At 36.8% G+C, this 25,078-nt stretch overlaps 1 protein-coding gene across 5 annotated transcripts in view; it reads right to left on the bottom strand.

Moving 5' to 3' along the window:
• LOC134219340 (synaptic vesicular amine transporter-like) overlaps positions 1-25,078 on the bottom strand; it is a 142,280-nt gene that overhangs the window by 83,296 nt on the left and 33,906 nt on the right. For 2 of the 5 annotated variants that reach the window (XM_062698062.1, XM_062698059.1), the window contains exon 1: positions 7,191-7,421. The exons of 2 other annotated variants lie outside the window; for them this stretch is intronic. The gene's annotated coding sequence lies outside the window, so the exon portion shown is untranslated. Of the gene's footprint in view, positions 1-7,190; positions 7,422-25,078 lie in introns of those variants that run through there. One more of the 5 variants, XM_062698063.1, reaches the window with a different exon arrangement.

Here is a 25,078-nt window from a genome sequence, read left to right on the forward strand (position 1 = left end):
AGAATGGAGAAGATGTAAGAAAATTGTGGGAAGAAGGAGGATACAATAAAAAAGAGAAAATAAGAAGAAAAATAAGAGATGAAAGGAAAAAGGAATGAAGAAAGGTCGCATGTAAAATTAGTATTAGGCCAAACGGCATTCGGTCAAATCGTCTTACACCAAGTGTGCGGACATTTTATTTGCGTATGTAGGAGTCGCGTCGAGACTGTGCGTATGGTAAATAGGACGAGCTGTTGCGCGTGGCCTACTGTGATGTACATTGCTTGCTGTGATGAACGTGGACCGTTGGCGTTGGGAGCATTCCCTACGGCCAATCTTGTACATGTGTGAGTTCTAATACCGCCCGAGCAAAGTCGGGAATCATGACTGGCTAGTCAAATGATAAAGCTTGTTTGTCGAAACAAGCTACCTAGTAGAGGAAAACGCCAAATGTTGAACGGCTAATCGCCTATTGTTGAGCTCCCATAAGAAATGCACGCACTAGGCGAAGAAATTAGCCGTTCAACGTTTTGCGAATTACCCTAGATGAATTTTTGCTCTTTCAACAACTAACCATACAAAATTATGACATACCTTGTAGCAACACATTTTTGCCTTTCTCGGACAACTAAGTTGTACCGAAAGGCTATCATTTCACTCCGAAAACGAACTTTTTATAGAAGCCTCTTAGACCCATAGTATTATATACCATTCGACTCAGCTCGACGAGCTGAGCACATGTCTGTCTGTCCGTGTGTATGTATGTGTGTATGTGTGTGTGTGTATGTGTGTGCACAAAAGCTATAAAAAACATTAGACAACTTTTCGTATAGTAATCCTTAACCGATTTTCTCGCAACAAGTTTCATTCGACAGGGGACAAAGCTTTGTCACTATTGAATTTTATAACGATCGGTCATTGCGTTTGAAAGTTATGAAGAAAATGGTAAATCGGACCATATATACTCCATATAAGGTTGGTGTCTCAACTAAATGCGAGAAAGGTACCACCAACGCTAAGTGGATTAATCTGGGTTTTTAATTAAATATAGTTTTGTTATGCTTTTTTGATCGGGTAAGCAGACGTGAATTATTAATTAGCACGATTCGTTCCGATTTAATTTTTTCTCCAGTTGCACGCTTGTGTTTTTATTTGAATTATATTTTTCGATGTTTCATCACTCAATACCGAAATAAATTCTGAATAACCAAATGTATGGGCGTTCCCTTGAATATTGTACACACAAGATGAATAATAGCTACCCATTAGGGTGGTTCAAAAAACCGATTTTGCTTCACAACGCTCATCTAATTCTGTATCATGTTCAGAGTGTCCTCCGAAAATTTGAGTTCTTTTGGATTAAAACAAAAGCACAAGCCGTTTTAAGTTAGCATGCAAATTAGTATGGGTTTTTATTTTCATTATACTGATTATGGCGCGAGTGTGCTGTGAAAACAGACGGGTGTGCTGAATTTTTCCCCGTCAAAGATTTGAATAAAACTCACCGTTTTAAACAAAATCTGTATCGCGATTATTCAGATTATTGTATTTCGAAGTGCCTGAATCAAGGTGTTCATGTGCGTTTTGTGTTATTTTTTCTCCGTTTTCCCCGTCCCTTAGAACATTGTTCAAGTGTACTTGTACCTTTTATGGAGAGCTAGTGCATCCCTTTCCCCACACTTCTTGAAGACACCATTCTTGCTTCAGAAGTGATCCCTTTTTACTGTACTAGTCTTCACTACAAAAAGGGCACCACTATAGATCACAGGATCTGATCAAATTATGCGTAGTACTACTTGTCCAACGCCCCCGGATAGGTGAGGGATAGAGGATGATGCACACACATTATACTGATTATGGCGCTTCCGCATTAATCGTAGGTTGAAAGAAAACCTACATAGCTAAAAGGAATAATCAAGAACTTTCACTCAGCGTAAACCGCATCTTAATTAATCTTTCCAATAATTAGTAATCGATATTAATACAGGTTGCGAATCTTTAGTCATGATCGTTAAACTTTTTTGAGGGCATCACTGAAAGGTGCAGTGCAACATAGTAGCCTGAATTTGTGTGTGCTATCTTTCACGCCACGAGCAGCAATGTTGCCTGTTGAGGAGTTACGCAATTAGCTCTACGCGGTACAGATTTTACTCGATAAAAGAACAAAAGAACACAAAGCAATATTTATGCATCCAAAAATCTTACAATTATTGTATAAAACCTTGGCATATGCAATTCAAGGTTTTAATACAAGAAATGTAAGTTTTTTGTATACATACTGTATTGAAATAATAAAAAATTGAAAGATTTCAATACAATGATTGTATTAAAATTTTCCTAAATGGTATATACAAAAATTTTATACAGTTTCTGTAAGGTTCTAATCCAGAACTGTATTAAAATCTGCCTTCCGCTGGTTGGGTGTATCTATCAATGCGCTTCTAGCTAAAGAATATAATCGATTACTGAGTCGAGAAATGTCCGACACTGGCGGACTGGTGCACGATGGTGCACGTGACCCATCAAGTTGAAATGCTCTTCATGAAATTCAATAACATACGCCAAAATTGTTTTGAAAAAAAACTGATTTTCCATCAATTTGTATAATTACTGGCGGGGCACAATGGGCAACGAAACCCACCAAATTGAATATTCTCCCTGAAATTTTTCGGAATTTCTCTAAGGAATTCCTTTGGAAATACCTTCAGTAAACCCTATACAATTCCTTAAGGAATGCTTTCCAAAACGCATGCAGAATGGAGATCGTAAAGGAATTTTTGGAGAAGTTTCGGAAGATAATTCCAAAGGATTTCTTATGGCTCCAATTCTCGAAAGAATGTCTAAAGGAATTTCAAAATGAAACTCCCGAAGGATTCCTAAAAAAATCTGAATAAATTTCCGAAGAGATTGCCAAATGAGTTCATGAAGGAATTTCTCAAAGAATTTTCGAAGGTCCAAATGATTTTTTGTTAATGTCCAAAAGAATTCCTATAGCAATTTCTGAAAGAATTCCCATAGCAATTTCTGAATTTTCTTAATTCCTGAAGGAAGTTCTGTAAGAATTCCTGAAGAATGTTCTAAAGGAATTCCTGGAAGGAGTTCTGAAAAAAAAATCCTTAGGCAAAATGCGAAGGAATTCCATGAGGATGACTGGAAGAAGTTGACTTAGAAATTCCTGATATAATTTCGGAAGGAATTCCAAAATGAATATTCAAAGATTTTTTTTCAACAGATTTCCAGAACAATTTCCGAAAAAAAATCTAGATGGAATTTTTGAACATCGAAATGAATTTCTGAAGAACTCCCCAAAGCAATTTTCCAAAAAAAAACTATTTTTGGAAGATTTTCCTGGAGTAAATGCCGAAGGAGGAATGTTCAAGAAATACTACAGCAGACATTTCCGATGGAACAGATTTTTGAAGGGATACATGGGCGTAGCCAGGATTTCGAGTAGGGGGGGCAACTTTTTTAGGTCTTCTGAATCGTAGTTTTATAGTAGTTTTATAAAAACACATGAATATTAGTGCTTGGCACTATTTCCTTCTAAGTTCCAAAAACTTTGAAACCAAATCCACAATCAACAGTAAAGGCTGGATCACAATAGCGCGTTGCGCGTAGCGTTGAAGTCAGCGTTTTGTACTAAAACGCAACGCCAATGAACGTGTGCGTTGTGCGTTTATTTAACAACAATAATGATTAAAACAATAATGGATTTAAAAATGCATGATTTATTGCTCATCAGATATTTCTAAATACAGTGAGAAAATTATTAACGAACTTAGTATTCAGAAAGAATATAAAATCTGCTATAACAATTATTATAAAAATCCTGCATTCTTCCATAAGTTTAAGAAAACTAGAACCATACATCTGAATTTCTAAACAAATCCTATCTGAAATAATATTTATTATAAAACAGGCAGAAAAACAATATGCAAGTTTTCTCCAGGAATTCCTCCGACAATTGCTCCAGGCATTCTATTCGGAGTTCTATCATGGATGCATCCAGCATTTTTTCGGCAATGTCTTCAGGAATTCCTCCATAAATTTCGCCGAGAATTGATCCGAAGATTCCACTTTTATTTACTACAAGAAATCGTCTACGAACTCCTTTATAAGTTGTCCTTTATAATTCATCAGATAATTTTGTGCTGTTTCTCATAAAAAAAATCTGCTAAATTGCACCCTGGAATTCCGAATTTTCTAGTTTCGAATAATTTCTTGTGAAAACAACAAAGAATTTCTCCAGGATTTCCACCGCAATTTTATACAGAAATTATACCGAAAATGAAATCAATAATGTAATTTTCGTAGGAATTCCTAGAATAATAACCAAAGAAATCATGAAAGAATTCCGGTGGAAACTTCAAGATTTCCACTGGGAAATTTTCCAGCAGTTTCTCCGAAAATTCCTCCGGGAATTCTTCCAGGAGCTCCACCGGCAGTTGCTCCAAGAATTTATATAGAAATTCTACCAGAAAACTCTTCCAAGAATTTCTCTGGGAGCTCCTCAGGGAATTCTCCGGGAGGTCCTATGATGATGATGATGGTGCAGCTACATACCCCTACAAGGGTTTTCGCTAGACGAGATTTGTCTATAAGATGAATTCTCCAAGATTTTTTCCGAGAATTCTCCTGGTAGTATCAATGCCAGTTCCTCCGGGGGTTTCTTTGGAAATTCTTCAGAAATTCCTCCTGAAGTTCCTTCGAGAATTCCTCCGAGATTTCCAGGAAATCATTCAGGCTTTTTTCAGGAAATATTTAGGTTTCCTTCAGAAATTTAGCTGGAAATTCCTCCCGAAGTTCTTCCGATAGTTTCTCTGGGAGTTCCTCTAGGAGGTTCTCTAGGAATTCTTCTAGGAGTTCCTCCTGAAATTCCTCCGGAAGAACTTACGGGATCTCCTCCGGCAGTTCCTTCGGGAAATCCTCCGGGAGATCCACCAGCAGTTTCTACGAGAATTCCTCCTTCCTTGCTGGAAGAACTCTTGGGAAAACTCCTGGAGGAGCTCCCGGAGGAACTCCCACAAGCACTACCGGAGGAATTCCCACAAGGAAGTCCTGAAATAATTCTTGGAAAAGTTCCTAAAAGAATTTCCGCAGAAATATCTGAAGAAATTTTTGAAAAAAATACAAGGAGGAATTAATGCAGAAATTCCCAGATGAAATCCTGAAAGTATTCCCATATGAATTGCTGAAGAATTTACCGGATGAATGCCCGGAAGTTTGTTCTGAAGAAGATATCCTGGAGGAGCCTTCAAATTAATTTCCAAATGAAATTCTGGAGTAAATTTCGGAAAGAATTCAAGGACAATTCCGCGGAAAAATTCCCGAGGAAATTCCTGAAGGAATTCCTGAAGAAGTACCTGAAAGAATTCCCTAAAAATATCTGTGAGAATTTCCGGGGAAATACTTGGATGGGAGAAATTCTCAAAGGAATTAAAGAGCGGAGCACTTCCTAGAAGAATTTCCGAACAAATTTCTAATAGATTTAAAAATGAAATTATAAAGCGAAATCGGAGGATTTCCGTCATAAATTTCTAAAGAAAACTTCTGGTGGAATTTTGGGAAGGAAGGAAATGCCCGAGACTTTTCTGAAAGAATAGCCGAAGAAATGTCTAGAAGTAAAACTTGGAGGGAAGAAATTAAATCTTTAAGGAATATCTTCATGAATTTCCTTAAAAAATAGTTAGGGGTTTCTAGATAAGGAGGATTACAATTACATGAGAAGGATTTTGAATGATTTTCAGAGGAATTTGTGGATAATTTTCCGGAGGAATTTAGATGTTCCCACAAAGCTTCTAGAAGGATTTCAACAAGAATTCTTGAGCCCGAAATGTTTCGAGGTTGTTTTGAACTTTCATATATTAGTGATCCTGGATGCCCTAATATGTTTTTGGGAATCTTTTGAATTTCAACCACCTATTTCTGAATATGATTGGATCGTAAACTGCACATGTTTAAAGGGAATTCATTTCAGTACCCGTTCAATCTTGCCACCATTTAGGGGAGGCGATGGCCCCCCTACTGCCCCCTCTGGCTACGCTCTTGATGGGATACTTGGCGGAATTCCTGAAATAATTTCCAAGGCCATTCCTTCAGAATTTATGAAAGAAATTCCTGAAAATAATCACAATACCTGAAAAAAATCTCAGAAGATTGTTTTGAAGGAATTCCTGGAAGAACTCTTTAAGGAATGTCCTGAAGTTTTTCTAAAGAAATTTCCAAAGGAATTCGTTGAGGAAGTTCCGAAGAAATCCCTTTGGAAATTTCCTAAATTCCTGAAGAAGGAGGAATTTCTGGATTCATTTGCATAGGATTTTCTGAAGACATTTATATTTATCATATACCATTATCATACTTCTTCGGGTGTTATCAGGAGTACCATGATACTTTGGAGGACCAGTTCAACGAGTTCCTGGAAGTTTTCTCAATGAATTAATAAACAATTTCTATTGTATGAAATACAATTAAAATTACATAACATTTTAAACTGCCTGACAATTTTGTATGTATGACAGTGTATGTTCACTTTGCTTGGCACACAATATACATATTGATGTTTTAAATCTAAATGGCATCAAAAGCCTATAAACGAATATGTAACTGTGCCCTCAACCGTTGATTGTTAGATTTTCTAACAATTCTGTATAAGAACCATATGCATATGCGAAAATGCTAGATGTATGGGACCGTACAATTTTTCAAGCTAATCTTACAATATTTGTTTGTGAGCTTACATTTTTTGTATGAGATTCTAACAATTTCGCATATCCATAGTTCTTATATAGGTTTTGGTAGGTTCTTATACAAAATTGTTAGAAAATCTAACAGTCGCTTGTTTGGTGTGAAAGTATATCAGAATCGAATGTTATCTAGGTAGTTACCTTGACCAATGAGATTGTAAAAGAATGAAAGATGATTTTCACATCCCCTCGATTATTGAATTAAACTATTTATTTAATGAAATAAACTTAACGGGGACTCCCATCATCGTCATCGACTAGAAGGCTAATAAAGACAATATTTCATTGTCTCATTCTTCCACTAAAAATCATTCTTCTCAAACGTGAAGCATTTTATTAGGTCATTATTCTAGCAATAAGATGAAATTTTACACGTTTCTACTTATCTATCTTGTCCATAACAGTTTTCTCGTTGGTTGACCTAATTCATGATCATATCAAACAAATGAATAATACGAGTCAACGTACCGCTTGACTAGGTAGAAGGTATCCAATTAGCAGCAATTATTACTAAGCTATATTGAAACGTTTACACCATTCAACACTATTTCATCCACGCTAAGATATGTGCACCAGTTTTCAATCAGCAGAATTGTAAATCCAGCATCCAACGTAGAACACGCGTACCCGAATTTTAAGCTGGGTCGAAAGAACGGCGGACGCCCGAACGCGAGATGCTTTCTTCCCTAATCACAACCGTTGACTGGCCCAGTCGAGTTCATCTTTTCGAACATCAAAACCATGTGTTTACCTTTTGTGCCCTCCCCCACGATCAGCATCATCATCATCATCGTCATCATTGTCAGTGTCATCCATCTTGCATTCATACTACTCATACTTCGGAACAAACTGCGGTGTGTTCTCGCAAAATCATTTGCCGGCCTGTTGAGCTGAACTCTTTAGTCAGTCTTGACCGGCATAGTCAGATAACAAACAATGATAATAACCCTACTCTTCTGCATTGCGTTTTCGTTCTGTTCGTTGGGGGTACCGCGTACCTGATTCTTCTCATTTGTCTTAGAATATTGTGTCTTTTTGGCATTTATAAGCCTGTTGATTAGAGCCCGGTTCGGCAGCCAACCGGTCCTTCAGAATGGAAGTATCTGACCTTGGAATTATGAATTGGATTCTCTTACGAAAACAAGGAGGTATTCACATTAATTAAAATAGTATATCGACATTTGAATATATTTTACATTTTTGGCTACATTTTGAAAAATGTATATCATTGTATTGCTAAACCCTTATATGCCCATGTGTTTGGAATAGAAGCCTTCAATTCGTTATTTCATCAACTTAACGTTAGAACCTTGGTTAGAACCTTCACAGATAAAAATATGTTGTGATTTTAAATGTATTTTCATGCACATATTTGGAGCATGCAAATAAACGTAACATTCGATCGATTCCACTGTCCCCTTAAATCAAAATAAATTTAAACTGTGCTTGCTTGTAAAATTAAGTCAAATTTAATTGAATATCGAATGTTAATTCGTTTGATGGGATTAGCTGCAATTTTACACGTCGTTGAATTTTCAAAACTATTTGCTGTGTTATGCTTTCTATTTTTATAGGAATTATTTTTTTAATCTATGTATGAAATATTAACGATTTAACAATTGATTAACGACTAATGTATATTGTGAGCAATTTTTTCGCATATTGTTGAATTTTTTAATGTTTGGATTTATTTATATGATATAATTTTATTTTTTATTTTATGTATTTGAAGTTCACTATATATGTTTACCTATTGAAAAATACAAAAAGTAAAACATTTCATTCTTCTATGAGGTACGAACAAAAATACTGTAGTATTATTGAAATACAAATTTGGTTATTTAAGCCACTCTTAGACATTGAATAATGTATTCTGTATCGAAATCGAATAGTTTTCAAATTATAGTCAATCAAAAATCGTATATATGGTTACGGATGGTATTCCCGCCACTGCAGTGCACTGGCTCAAAAACCAAATATAGAAGCCTTTTTTTCATAAATTTCTCCGTAATCGTGACGCTAAACGATACCCTAGCTAAAGCAATAAGCAATGCCCCGCATAATAGCCGGTATAGATAGTGGGAAGTGGAGGTTTGAAAAAATGTCAAATAGGGTTTCTTACCCCATTCCTGCCTAACACGCGTACGACTGCATTATATTAATTGATATTTATAACAGGAAGCAACTTGTCCTGATTTTTTTGGTCGTGTAATACTGCAAAGGGGTATACTTCTGCCTTAAAATAGCTATTCTTGCAAAACATCGTTTGAAAAGCCTTTTATTTGATTTGCACGTATTTCAGTCACAGCGATTGCTTTTCCGGCATACTTCAATTCAATTCTCGGCATAAAAGCGATTTTCACTCAATCTCTCATCATCTTAATCTCTCATTCTCTCTTGGGACGGTACAAAATGCGACCTAAACAAAAATATGCATGTTTGACGACAACGTGATGCCAAATCGAATTACATATTTATAATGATTTTTATTTGGTCAATTCACTCATCCAAATTCCAATATTTTGTCACTTTTTGAAATCGAGAGAATTATTAATAACATGTAAGCGTCAACGTATTAGATGATGATGATGATGATTTTTTGTTCGGTTTGAGGATATATTTTCAAATGTATTCTTATATGTTTATATAAGTTCTAGTGATACGAACAAAAAGAAAATATTGAAGTGAGTGAGTTTAGCATTATGGTGTGGTGATCAACAACTTCAAGTAATTATTGTATCGAGCACTGTGACGATTTTCAAGTAGGTGATTATTTGATGATACCGTTTTGTAAAAGTGGAAAGAATCACTCTGGCTCAGTGTGCCAACAAAGAGCGGTTTTTTTTAATTTACATTTTTATTTTCTTTAATTGGACCAATTAGGAGTTAAACAAATGGTTGAAAAACATTGAGTATTGTGCGAGTTGAATGGGAGACTTTTTAAAAACTATCAATCATAAACCTATGGCTTCCACAGTATACATCATTAGTTTTATGTGCAGTGAGCCGGGAATCGGGTCCATAGGGTCCATAGTGATTTATCCTAGATGCCAATATTTGAAGTGAAAGATGTTCAAATTCCTGATCTACAAGCCTGATAGTTTTGCATGCCCTAATTTTTAAATTCATTTATGATAAATCATTCAGGCAAATAAATACCACACCATAATAAAGACAACAAAAGAAGTTAGGGTAAGACGGTATAATGCGCCCCACCTGGCCAAAACGCCCTCTTTGATTTCTAGAAAACTGTAACTAACTAAGGGTAAAAATCAGTTGGTACCTTTAAATATTTGTAAAACCATCATACTATGTGAATGTAAAAGTATTTTTGTATTACAAAATGAAAATAATAGCAAAATACTAAAAGTTACAGTTTTGATGTAACTTTTAATGTTTGTTTGCTCAACATTCTGTAGCGACTCTAGCATACTGTCCGCAAAACTTGCACTGGAATACTCAGTTGGGCAACAAAATAACTTTTCACAGTGGTTAATATGATATAAAATTGCTTCATTCTTCAAAAATGAAACGATTTTCGAAAATATGTTTCACTGGTCAAAACGCCCCAGTGTAGGCAGGACGGTATACCCTTACCAACTGGACACAAGCGCAGCAAGCCTGCAGCAGTTGCTTCCAAATGATATGGAGAATATTGAAATGTAATTCACGCCAGTTTAAATGGACTTATGTCGGTTTTTTAATGTCAAGCACATAAGGATTTGTAACCTTTTTATTATGGGATAGATAAAATACTAATGAAGGGCTATGAAACGTCTTTGGTAAGGGTGGGGCGTATTGCCCAGGCACTTTTCGAAATCCATTTTTTGACGACTTTTCAAAAAAGCTTAATTTTGTGTTCTCCGTAATATTTTTATATGACTTCTCACAGGCAATGTATTTGCGACTTATTGGACTACCAAATAACACAAAATTTTCATAAATTGCGTTGAAAAGTAAAAAGTTATCATAAATTTGCATTAGGGGGGGGGGGGCATATTATACCGTCTTACCCTAGTTAGAATCTTTCATGAGAAAGAATTTGACTTCCAGTACCTGTCCGTATAGAGAAAACTAGATAGCTTTTCACACAGATGTGTATGTGGGTGGATGTGTAAAAGAATAAAATCACAGCACAAAGCTCTGTGATAAAAGGTACAGCAGTCATAAATAATGTGCCGAATATGATTTTGTGTCGAAGTAAAGTGGCAAGAAGGCCGATGGGCTTCAGAAAAAATAATCGATTATTTAAACTTCTGCACTCGATTAAAGTGGAATGTTAGCGAAATAGTATTTCTATCTTTGTTTGTCTGTGCCGGGAATACCAGTCGTAACCCTATCTTGCTTTATCACAATCATGATCATATATACTCTATACAGTTCCCCGAGTATGCCATAATCAAATATTGACTTAAATATAGGGTTACTGCACCTTGAATTCTTAACATGTACCCATTTCACTAACAATCGAAAATAAAGAATTGGAGCGCAAATTGCTTTATTTATTAGTTTCCTTGTTTGATGTGGCATGTAATTGATAATAAATAATTTGTTAACAAATACCCTACTTGAATAATGATAGCAACAACATATGTATTTCCTAACATGGAAAACATCTTCCAATTCATATTGCTTCCCTGCTATCATTAACTGCATGCTTTTGCCTGTATTTATATCCCTGTGTGATCAGACAATCGCAGGTAACTTCTGCAAAGATCATAAAGTCTGTTGTAGTTGATGGGCTAGAGATAATTGCCTTTCGTTTGCCTGCTTATATTTATGCATCGTAGAAACGTACGCTAGGTCGAACAAAGATATAAATCAAAAAAGAATTAATTTATATATTGACGAGTCTATTTAAAATTAACTCTTAAGTTTAAGGTATCCGACAAATTTACTGATGCGAACGTACTCAGCACGTATTTAAAGATTTTATATTGATGACATCATAAAAGAATATTCTCAAGATTCTGTTGTGAGATCACTCCCGTGTTACTGCTTAATACATTGCATCAAATATTGTTAGAACAATTAGTATTGGCGGTATTCAAAATAAATAAGCCGCAGTGGGTGGCACAGTTTGTGCCATCCTCTACCCAAAACCAACCCAGTAAATTTGAGGTGGATATTGGGAGAAGTTGTGGTTAAAAATTGAATAATATTAGTAACCACAAATGAAGAAGGGGTTTTGCTGATTGGAACCATATGTTGAGATTTGGAATCGGACCAGAAACAAGTGAGATATGGCCATTTATTTATAATCGGTTCCGATCGGTCAGGCTCAGGCCAGAACTTAATTTGAATCTCGCTTTTTGATAGATCGTCCTCTATGATTTTATTCCAGAAGGCTTCTAATGTGCCAAGAATGAAAAACCAATTGAATAAACGGATCCTGGAGTCGCTGGGATGTCCCCGGGGAACCTGTGAATGGGAGCATTTAAGTTTTAATCACCAAAATCAGTCATTCGACGGCTCTTTTTTCATGGTTTTCGATCAGGAAGCGAAGTATGAATTTTTTTTTGTCTTTATTATCGAGACCTTCAGCCCGAGGCTGACTCGTCTCGTAGGAAGTATGAATATAAAATGGTCCATTGACGGCTCTGACTGCTTCCAGGATCTACGGATTGGCCCCGAGGAACCTGTGGGAAGGGACATTTTAGTTTTACCACCAAAACTAGTCGTTTGACGGTTCTTTTTTCATGGTTTTCGATCAGGAAGCGAAGTATGGATGTAAAGTGGTCCATTGACGGCTCTGACCGCTTCCAGCATTTACGGATTGGCACCGGGGAACCTGTGGAAGGGGATATCTTAGTTTTAGCACCAAAACCAGTCATTCGACGGCTCTTTGTTTCATGGTTATCGATCAGGAAGTGAAGTTCGAAAATAAAATGGATCATTGACGGCTCTGACCGCTTCCAGGATCCACGGATTACCCCCGAAGAATCTGTAGAAGGGAACATTTTAGTATTAGCATCAAAACTAGTCATTCGACGGCTCTTTTTTACGGTTTTCGATCAGGAAGCGAATTTTTTTATTCGAATTTTATTCATTTCTTGATTCCTAATCGAAACCACTAGAAAAAAGCCGTTATGATGCTAAAAATAAAATGTCCCCTTCCACAGATTCCCCAGGGGCAATCTGTGGGTCCTGGAAACGGTCAGAGAGATATTCATACCTCGCTTCCTGATCGAAAATCGTATGACTGGTTTTAACGCTAAAACTAAAATTTCCCCTTCCACAGGTCCCCCGGGGCCAATCCGTAGGTCTTGGAAGCGGTCAGAGTCATCAATGGACCATTTTATATTCATACTTCACTTTCTGATCGAAAACCATGAAAAAGAGCCGTCGAATGACTGATTTTGGTGCTAAAACTTAAATGCCCCCATTCACAGGTTCCCCTGGGACATCCCAATGACTCCAGGATCAGTTTATTCATTTGATTTTCATTCTTGACACATTAGAAGCCTTCTGGAATAAAATCATAGTGGACGATCTATCAAAAAGCGAGATTCAAATGAAGTTGTGGCCTGACCGCTTTGATAAGTATCGATCGGAACCGATTATAAAGAAAGGGCCATATAATACTTTACCACGTTTTCAATAAGACCATTACCACTTGATATATAAAATGACGATATGAAACATTATACACATTATTTAATGTGAAATCAAGACACTCTGTTGGTATCAAGATACTCTATATCAAGTAATATAGCTCGTTCGACAAGATTTTCTGAGTTATTTTAAGGGATTAATGGACTAAATTCCTTGTGTTCTGGATTCAAAATTCAAAATTTATTACTTAATCAAACAGAATTAAAAAAACTTACCACTTGCCACTGCTAATTCCATCGCTAGCTTCACAAAGCAAATTTGTTCTGCATTTGTTTGACTAGTATCCTGGTCGCAGAAACCGATATTTTAATGGAATCAGTTTGTTCAAGAAGGTAAGCGTTACAATGCGTGACTCTTCAAATCGTGCGTGTTCGTGTTCGTTAAAAAATTGAGCATGTATACACAATAAGTTTATGCCGAAACTGAGAATTTGAAATGTAATAATCTTCTCATTGATTCATGACAATGGAAAGATAAGAATACGCATTGGATCATTCGACCAACGGAACCTAAAAATTCGATTAAATTGAGAGTATCCAAAATGTGTACATTTGGATGGCTTCTCAAAGTTCCAATTTTAGGACATTAATCAACAACTGGTGCTCATTTCAAATTACTATTTCATAAATAAGCAAAGTGTGATTTCCGTTTGTTTCAAACTCTACATCTGGAATCCCCCAAGGAAGTCATTTGGGACCAGTCATATTTTTGCTCTACTTTAAGGATATACACTTAGTGTTGTCTTTTGCAGACGATCTCAAAATATATCTGGAAATCCGCTCTATCGACGACTGTTATCGCCTACAGCAGCAGCTTCAAACTTTCGACGATTGGTGATACATCAACCAAATGGATGATTTATGACACTATGGGACTTTTATGGTTATGAGGCATTTTCTAGAATCTGGTAAAACACACAGATTTCCAAAGTAACTTCTCAGAAACCGCATGGGGTCATTAGATGCAGAAAATAATTTCCTATCATTCCGAAAAATTTAAAGACCATTTGAAGTTGTGGAATGTTGAATAAACACGTGCTATTTCATAGAAAGATTTTCACCGTGAAAAACATGTTTGTCTATTTTACGAAGTGGACGATGCCGCTTCTCAGCAGTAATCAATTTTTTCATTCAAAAAATAGTATAAATGAGCTAAGTTATCAAATAAGCTGAACAATGGCGGATTGTGCTGAGTTGCACAAAAAAACTGAGTAGAGTGTGTTTAATCCGAAGAGATGCTTGGAATTATGGGCTGTCCCAGAATAAAAGGTGCACACCTCAGGTCATTCTAAAACATTTTTATATTTATTTCTATCAACTTTGATTTGTACATATGGTTACTCAGCATCGTTTATCAACAATTCATAAAATATTTGCGATGGGTTTTTCATTTGTAGGTAATTTTCCGAACTTTCCTCTCATTTTGACGTAGGACTTCGTTTGTATTTCCAATACAGACGTAGTCCTACGTAAAAATGCCATTGTAAAAATCGAAAAACGTTCATCATGTTATACTTCATAGAGACAGATATAGTCAAATGAAGACATACAAGAAAATAAATAAATAAATGTTTAGCTTACAGCCAACAGTTTAGCAATCGGTTTCAGCAAAAAAAAAACCCAACACCAGATTTTCAAAACGACTTATCTGCTTTTATAAACAAAGATTCGAACGTCGATTTGACGAATCTGAGAGCACGCCTACGCAAACCAACACCATCAATACGTAGGTGGAGGCTTCTGTTAGCTGTTGATGGTGTTGGTTTGCGTGGGAGTGCTCTCAGATTCGTCAAATCGACGTTTGAATCTTTGTTCACAAAAGCAGATAAGTCGTTTTGAAAATTTGGTATTGAACTAATCATTTATGTGCCGTAGCAAGCACATCTAATGTGTGCAACTTACAGGTTTGGTTCTAATCCTCTGTTTTATCAAGAACAGCAGTTGAAAATTCAAGTAACTAGTAGTCGCCGGCGCCGGCGGTCATTGTTACAAAAAATTGATTTGCATCGGTGGTGCCTACAGTCGATTGGGTGGAACATTTTCGAACGACCATCGTCAAACACAGCTAATCCGTGACTTTATCGATTCTCTCAGAGTTTTTGCTATAATATGCAAAACACACCCATTTGTATCAACACATGCAGTAAGATCCATACAATTTGAAATAATCACAGAGATATAGAAGTTTGTTTTTTATGTTGAAATTTTAAGAAATCACTTCTGAAAAATTGTACATTTCGATTCTAATTTATATTACTTAGTATTTCAAATTTTTAAATAATTGTCAAATTCAATTACTTCTGAAGCAATTCCGACGAATAATCTCTTTAAATAATGCATTGATATTTTATAATACTTATGCTATCGGCAAGTGCCTTGCTACAATAGATGGTAGTATCATCAAGCATAATCATCATCATGATCATTATCACGATCATCATTATTATAATCATCATTATCATCATCATCGATGAGTCTCCGCCCCCTTAGGCCTAATGTACGTAAGGCATAAGTACATTAGCACATAACATTAGGCATAATGGAACCATAAACATAATTAACCATTTTTCATGTCATTGGCATTTTTTTTTGGTAAAATTTCCCGTTTACTAGAAGCAAATATATTATATTAACAATATGGTTCACTTCGAGTTTTTCCATACAACGAAATGGCGAACAATTTGCCGGTGATAACAACATCATCTAGCGAGCAAAGAGGAATCTAAACATGTTTTTTTCTAGCTTGTGCTGGAAAACCCTCCTGCCATCTTCCGGTGAGTAGTCATACAGTTGTTCGATGACATTTTACAGTGTGGGGATGTCCATACATTTTTCAATGAATCGATTACCAGGATATCGACTTTGTTAAATGCAAACACTACTGTAAATATTTCGATGAAGCAGTGCAAAGCAGACAAACTACACCTTTGCTTCAATCGTTCAAACTGTGAAAGCCGTTCCGCAAACATTAAAATGATTGTTCCACTGTAAACATTTCTATCATTTTCTTCAGCAAGAAATTTGATTATTTTTTTCTGAATATTATCGATATTATTCCAATGCATCATTCTTCTTCCTCTTCGGTGTCCTAAATTCCTACTGGAACTTAACACCTGCGTTGCAACTTATTGTGAATTGAAAACTTTTTGCTGCCCACCATTGATTGAATGTATCTTGAGTGGAAAGCCAAGAAGATGACACTCATCCGATTGCGTTTTGTTATGTTGCGCTTATCATAATGGGTATGATTATTTTGTTACATTTAGACATGGAAAGTGAATTGAACAAGTCGCTTGGATTAAACGCGTCCAAATACCTTCGCTCAACTCACTTGAACGGACAGTAAGTTGAACATGTTCAACTCTTGGCAAGTAAATTGCATTAAACTAAGCTGTTCAATTCACTTGCCCTTTCAAAACGTAGCATTACGGTGAGATATTTCGGCTAAAATTAATTACGCCTATTTTATTGTGCTTTCTCGATTTCGTATCCAATATCAGATATTTTTTGGGATTTAATAGATTATTTTCGATACTTTCGCAAGAAAAACTAGTTGAACGTACCCGACCTTGCTCGGGATTATACTACAGTCGCTCTTCACATCTCGATATTGAAGGGACCATCGAGATAGGGAGAGATCGAGGAATGGAAGGAAAATTTAAATGGGTACTAGATCCAAAACAGCTTGTTGCTATGAAAAACGACAACAAAACAAATATCATTGCTTATTGTTGATCTGTATTGTTATCGTCCAAATATGGTCTAGTAGCCTAAAAATTTGAACATATCGACATAAGAAGAGTGAATCCAGAACAAAATACAAGATAGGGAAGTTATCGAGATGTAGAAAGCCAAAATGTATGTAGATTGAAGGGACCGAGGAAACCATCGATATAGGGAGAGATATCGAGATATAGAACATCGAGATTTACAGAGTCAACTATTTTTTTTTGTTCGGGATGAACCACTGCGTCCATTTCATTGAACTTTTGTAGTATACCCGTGTCATTTGTTTAGTGCATGTCTTTCTGCTCCATTTCTATTGAGAAGAAATGAAGTAGTCATTTTTTATTCATATATTTCTCAAGCTTAATGTAAGGCCTCTTTAGATTAAGGTACCGCTATTTATACCCTTCGAAAAATGGCTTATACCAACTCTCAAAGGCGCGCCCCTCAATCAGTTTCGGCTCAACAATAAGTGGGATTATACTGATTTTGACCATGCATCGGTACTGAAGTTCAAATATATTTTTGCTTCTTCTTATGAGTTCCGAATTCGTTTTTGTATAGAGATCTGATTTCATTGCGTTTGGCATTTCCGAATCTCACCTTTACACAGAGCTCTAATCAGTCAGAGGGTTCAGCAGATCCACCAAATTCGTATCCGCTTCTTTCCTAATTAATCAGCGCTCTGGAGCTTGGAGATTCAAGGTGTCGGCTTCGAAAACCAGCCTAAGGTTGAGTTAGGTTTTTACAATTTACTCCATTGACTCCATCCAAAAGGAGCAAAAAACGGGTCATTTAAAAGCAAATTATAGTCATTCCATACTCTTCCGACCATCACTCATAAGTATTAACAAGAATAGTAAGAACTAGAGCACAGTGTGGTAGATTTTACTCCGTAATGCAACACGAAGAGTGTCTACCCAGCATTACAGGCTCCGTTAACTGCCTGGCTAATTGTTTCACCCCCCAGGCCATTCATCCCCTCAGCACGGGTCGCCTGACACCTTGGGATTCGGGGTTAGGGACGTCATATTGTCAGCTTCAGTGTTGTACCGAGCCTGGCGATATGACCGGATTAACACCGTTACGCACTACTTCAGAGTATCCATATCCCAGCGTAACGGGAAAGAGTCAACTATATTTTGCATGCTTACTGTCAATTGTTGAGTTCATTCAGCACCGCACTCTAGATCATTTTTAGCGCGATCGTATTGGGTTTCCTTACAACTCGCATCAAAATTGTATTTTCATAATTTCTCAATTTTCTCCTCAAAATTTAGTGATATTTTATAACACAGCAGTCCTCAAGACGAATCGATTAATGAGACACCCGTACAAATCGGTCAACCCGTTCGTGAGTTATATTGCCTCAAAGGAAATGCAAACTCATTTTTATATAGAGAGATTGTACCACAAACGTAATTATGTTTGAATTGTATTTATATCAGACTCTCATATCGGGCAGTTTGTTCACAAAAGTGAGTTTCTCTTTGTCAAATCATATTCACAAATTGAAAACAATTAGGGAATTCTCAAAAATGGGATTATGCATGCGAGTTAATTTGAAAAGAAATCATCATTGATTTTATAAAATCAAGATAATTTAACGCGGTGTGTGACAAAAAAAAATGAGCATCGCTAATACTTTCACTACGTGAAAATATAGCTCGTATGGGCCAAACACATGGGAAAACTGTCAAAACGCACGCAAACGTGTCCATTGTGTTTGACCCTTTAAGCTTTCATTTCGTGACTATTTGAAAAAAATCTACCGAGGGGTCCCAAACAACTTTTTTTCTCCCTTAAACGGAACCTTTTAGTTGTAAAACAGTCAATTATTTACCACGTCACTACTAAATGAGTTTCCTCGATTTTTTCTTACAATCATCATATAAAAAATTAAGGAGGAATCTTGTTTATTGAAGCTCAAGCGTCAAAGAGCATAACGAAGCCAAACTCGATAAATGTATGTAATCCTCTCAACGCCTGGCAAAATTGAAACTTGTTATGCGAATGAATAAGTTTAACTGGTGTCATAAAATTATTCAAAACGATTGATCATGCTAAACAATAATCTACCATAGTCATATAAAAGCCTTCCTTAGTCATGCGGTGATATCCCATGCAACATTACAAGTTTTATTCCGTTCTAGGGATGGTTTTCAAATATCAATTTAAAATAATTGTAACAGCAATATCCCTGATCTCCCTTGAATATATTGATATTTCTCCCTAATATATTTATCATGCAAATCAACTACCAAAAAAGTGTTTTACGTGGTGAAAACATTTTCTAATCATGAATTATTGGAACGATTAATTGAGATGCGGTTTACACTGAGTGAAAGCTATTGAGTATTCCTTTTAGCTATGTAGGTTTTCTTTTAACCTGCGCTTGATGGGGAAACGTCATTAACAGTACAACGAAAAAATAATTTTCCCCATACTAATTTGCATGCAAACTTGAAACGGCTTGTGCTAAATCAGTTTCAATCCAAATGAGCTCAAATTTTCAGGGGAAACTCAGAATCAGATGAGCACTGTGGATCAAAATCAATTTTTTTAACCACCCTAATGCTCATCTCACAAGTAGGTAAAATATTTTGATCATATCATCCTTGAAAATGTGATAAAAACCGTTACGTTTTCAAAAATCCTTAAGTCTTGAATGTCGGAATTCCATCGTTTTTCATTTTGTAAACTCTTAGGGCCGATGCCCATGTAGCGTTTTTTCAACGCTGCGTGTACGGGGCGTTGAAAAAACGCAGGTGTGCATCGGTGCGGCGACGCTGCGTTACCGCTTTTTCCCGATGCACACACGCGTCCTTTTAACGCCGTGTGCACGCAGCGTTGGAAAAACGCTACGTGGGCATCGGCCCTTATGCATCTATATATCTATAAATCATAAATCTCTACGAATTTTGTTAATTTACATTTAAATTCAAAAAGTGTAACAAAACATAAGTAAATTGATCAGGGTCACTTCCTTGCTGTTAAAAAATACTAGTGAGTTTAACCATTGCCTAGCGGTAATGTTTGCTAGCCAAATGTTGAATTCAATAAATTCGGCTCCGTAAGTGTGTGTATAACGATCGTCATATGTTGGGTAGTTTAATTATAACGTGTATCGTGTATCGTGGCGCCACATGTGGGGTCGCCAGAATTTCGTGAGAGTGAATCATATTGTTAAAATATTATGCATCTCGAGATAAAATAGAATACTGCGGCTTCCTGCTGGTTGCTTCTCAGGTAATCGCAACGGTCACTAAACACAACAGTGTCAATGAAAATCTCACCCACTGTATGCACTTGCCATGATAAAAACTCTCCATGTACTCAGTGACTCCGGTTGCCTCTCACTAATATAATCGAACATTCTTGTCATTTCGCGAAAAGCCCGTGGTTTTGTTTTGAGCGGGAAAATTCTGCCTATTTTTTAACACGGCGGCTATCTTGACGTTTACCTTCACAGTCGAGCCTGCGAGTGTAAGACCGTCGCAGCATTCTAGAAAAAGATTAGCGCGACAATAGTACATTTGATAAAAGTGTTGCAGTCAAATGAACAAACAGCAACATGGTGTGCGAAACAGAGAGCGAGTAGGTGCACCGGCATGGTCCCGCCGGATACAGTTCAATGAGCTATATCAAATTTATACAATTCCACAAAAATATGCCTACCACACTTCTGCTACAACATTCGATTTTCCATTTGCATTCGATTAAACATAATCGATTAAGTTTGCAAAAAAAAACATCAAGCATCCCTATTTTTTTTCATGATGACATTTTGAAGTGTGTGTAAAACGATCGTCATATTTTGGGTAGTTCGATTTACGTGTGTATCGATCCTTTCGGACGCGAGTTGGCGCCACATGTGGTGTCGCCAAAATTTCGTGAGAGTGAATCATATTGTTAATATAGTATATTTGCTAGAAGCGAACGGGGATCAGAAATAGGAATGTAGAATATTATTCCATCCCAAGAAAAATATTTGTAGAAATTATTCTCATAACACTTGTGCATCATGCTTTGTTAACATGATTTAAACACCCCACACATATATTTCTCATAAATTCTAGGAAAAATCTTTAGAAACGTATATACATATGAAGCTTTGTCGAAAATTTGTCTTCTATACTTTGATACTTCCACTTCAGTAACATACATTTTTATCCCAGGTAAATTTTGATGTAATAAAATAAAGCGTAAGGGAGCGTCCACAATTACGTAACACTTAGAGGGGGAGGGGGGTTGAGCAAAGTGTGACGATCCATACAAAATTTGCAGATGCTTCATACAAAAAGTGTGACACAGGGGGAAGGGGGGGTTGAAAATGCCCAATTTTTGCGTTACGTAATTAATGGATCTTCCCTAAGTCATTTTTTTTTTAAATTTTCAATCTTCGAAATCTGCGATGTAGAGCAATAAAACTGTAAAAAAACAGATTAATCCACCTAGCGGTCGTTCTTTGAGCAACAAGTGTGACATAGGGGGAGGGGGTTGAAAATGGCCAATTTTTGCGTTACGTTATTAATGGATTTTTCCTAGGGTGGGGGTACCAATCATCGCCATACATGAGAACAACTGTTTTTAAAAATAAGTAAAAGGCATGTTGGTGGACTTTATATATCAAGTGAAAGGTTTTACTTCCTGCTCCTTAGAACAGCTGTGAAAACCACAATAAAATTTGTCATAATCCTCAAAATTGATTAATCCATAATATGAACGCATGCACCAGTTGTTTTAATTTTTAATTTTGCTTTCTTATTTGGCAAATCCCATTGTTTTATTATGGGATTGGCCAAATTGGGACCACTACTGTGACAACTGGTGCAAAGAAGGTCAAAAATTAAATTAAGCAACATCAATTTTTACAATTATGCTTTGCTTGTTTTGGAGGAGATCAAAGGTGTTATCGTTTCATATGAATATGCTTTATCGATATGAACTTGGTTTGCGGTAATCTAATCACCGCCATTTGGCATATAAAGCCTAGTGCGACAACTGGTGCTATAGCCACGACTGGTACATCGTCGTTCATGTTGTAAAAATCGGCAGGTGCCGTGGGTAAGAAATGCCTCTTTATAGTGATTCGACGGGTATGTTGATAAGATATGTTGGAACATTCATGTTTTTATTCTATGACGATTCATTGTAGGAATATTTGCATTCTGCGCAATTCAATGCAATTTTATCATATTTATCTTCATGAGTAATCGAATATATGTACTTTCGAACACAAATCAATTAGCTGGTCAACTGATTTATGTATTAGAACCGGTCGACCTGATGAGTTTTGGTTTGCTACAAAACGTTCCTGTATTCTAAATCGCTAAGGACGAGCGCCGAAGCCGTTTTACCGGTCGGAATAAGACGAAAGTGAAAAAGATTGACTCTTTCTTTCCTCATGTTTCGATAAAACCGGTTATTTGCGCATATCATCATTGATTCTTAAAAAAATGAGGTTTATCACGTGGTAAGACAAAGGAAAAGATTTCTTCCAGTATCAGCATCTTCGTGGACGGGTTTACATTACACGTACCGACAGTTAGGTAGACCTTTGTCGTATTCAAAGTCACGGTCTGGGCACTGATGAACGGAACGAACGGTTTGAAATGACCATGCAACAAATTGACTACACGTTTTGCACCTCGTTCAACCAGAGCAGAAATCAACGAATCATCGGGAGCTTTGCATCGGGTGCTGACTTTTGATAAGAATCGGTGTGAAAATTGCTAGAAGCTTGCTAACCTGCGTAGCAACAGCTAGCTAAAGTGTGTAATTACAACCAGGTGCTTTCATCGGCTGATTATCGGCATTCTATACGGAAAGGTTTAGGTTCATTATCAAGGACGCATGTTGTTGCTGTAAATGTGAACTTGAAACGCACGGGTATGATGTTTTGTGAAAAGTAGTTTGTTTTCCGCATTGTTGATGAACAGCTTCTAGAGATGTTCACACGAAACGGTGGTAGACTGGTAGGTGACTACATGGTCAATATGCAAGCTGCAGTCAGAAGAAGAAGCTTTATTGTATGGATTGGGTTCCTCACATAGATAAATGTATTTTTACAGGCTTAAAAAACAAAATTGTACATAATTGATGTTGGAAAATATTCAACGTAAAAAACGTAAACGTTTTCATCAAGTTAACTACAAGTTATAATTCTATTCAAGTTCATATTAGGCTTTAATTATCTGTTATACTAACTAAGCTTAAGGACATTATATTCTCCATGTTATGTAAGTGCAACCTGACGAGGTGGATTTACATAAGCTATATAACTGGGAACATTTACCTATTGCTATGTCATTGCGTTTTTCAATAAATGTTTGGGTTGGTAAGTCTTTTTTTTTTTGCTTTTGAACAAAAAGAAATAAGTTTGAATAAGTTCCTTGGCATTCCCGTAACACGGTAGATCACTTTGACGTAGTGTGTTGCGGTCAAGATCTACCAAACAGAGCCCTAGCCTAATCCAATTTTCTAGCTAGGGCAATAAGTTGTAATTAAGAATTCATCGTATTTAGTCCTCGCTACCAACAGCAGTATCATAAATAAAACATAATTAATGTTACCTTGCAGACAGTTGAAAGACTCGAATTCCTCTTGTTTGAGGCTAAACTGTATGCAGCGGAAACAAATTTTCAAGCAATCAGTTAAAAAACCTCGGTCCTAGGCTGAACTGACTGCTGGAAAAATCGAGCTAGGGGTTTAAATACGTACTAACTCTTCTTGAACTGGTGAACAATGGTAGTGAGAGGAACACACGGAGGTTCTTATTACTGAACAAATTCTCTTGCTTGAAATGGTCTTGTAGACAGAGCTAAATCCCGGGTTTTAAGAGTTTCACTGGTGATATTCTAGAAGCAAGACAAGGATGTGGCTAGGGCTCCGATGCATGGCCAAAAACAGTATTACTGTTCTGTTTTCTTAAGAGAGGATTGATTCCCTATTGATAAGGGGCGCGCCTTCAATGGGATTGCTTTCTATGAAGGATCTAAATAGCGGGACCTTGTCATGGTGGTCTTGAGAAAACAAAACAACAACTGTATCGAAACCGATACTGCATTGCTTCTCAATAGCACTGAAGTAATTCGACATGCACTTAAACACTAAGGATACGGGTAACGCTACAATAGATCTAATAATTGGTCGCAGTGGCACACCCGAACAGGAAAAAAAGGTTTCTTGGCAGAGTGTATTGAGAAATCCGTAATCCCTTGGAAATAATTAAATGATTCGCATCGTTTTCCAAAAAAAAAGGCTCCCATACTTACCAATGCAAAGAAGCAAAGAAGCTCAAATTAAAATTACACATAGCAAATGTGGTCGCAAAATGCGACGAGAAACATTATTGATATTTCATAGTTACCTTGATGATACTTTAACATGTTTGCTGATATCTATTAAATAACACGTATGATACAAGCGAAAATCACACACTTTCATAGATGAAAACCTCATTTATGAAAGGGAACGTCCATAAACAACGTAGCATATTTTTCCCATTTAAAAGCCCACCTCCATGCAGGTTGAGGAACAAATGACGGTTCTTCAACTTCAGCATAATCATCGTACATAGCCCACACTCAGGCAGCACTGATGATGATAAGAACACATTCTACGTGAAGAACGTGAGAACTATAGATGCCCAAGCCATGACGTCGAAATTATCATAGGAGCTTTGATCGATCCGTTTCGTCAAGAAGCCAGAGCATTTTCGATCAAGAAAATTTGGGTTAGAAAACACAGTGCAGCCCCTACCTAGAGGACGCCATCCAACAGCTAAAGACGTCGTCTGTCACCAATAGTGAATCAGTTCGTGGGAAGCAAATCCACCAAAAATGCCGTGAATACTAGGTCCCAACGGTGCATCTGTTTATCGGTAGCTTTTTGTAGAGGTCTAACAGAGCCCACTGCCAAACCCTAGCACGTCATAGACAAGCCCCCTAACTCGCAGAGGCCGTATGGAGGGATCGTAAAGCCTTTGGACATAGTCCCTGCTGCCCGGAGTCC

The sequence above is a fragment of the Armigeres subalbatus genome, chromosome 3 (assembly GCF_024139115.2).
Source record: "Armigeres subalbatus isolate Guangzhou_Male chromosome 3, GZ_Asu_2, whole genome shotgun sequence".
Lineage (NCBI taxonomy): Eukaryota > Metazoa > Arthropoda > Insecta > Diptera > Culicidae > Armigeres > Armigeres subalbatus.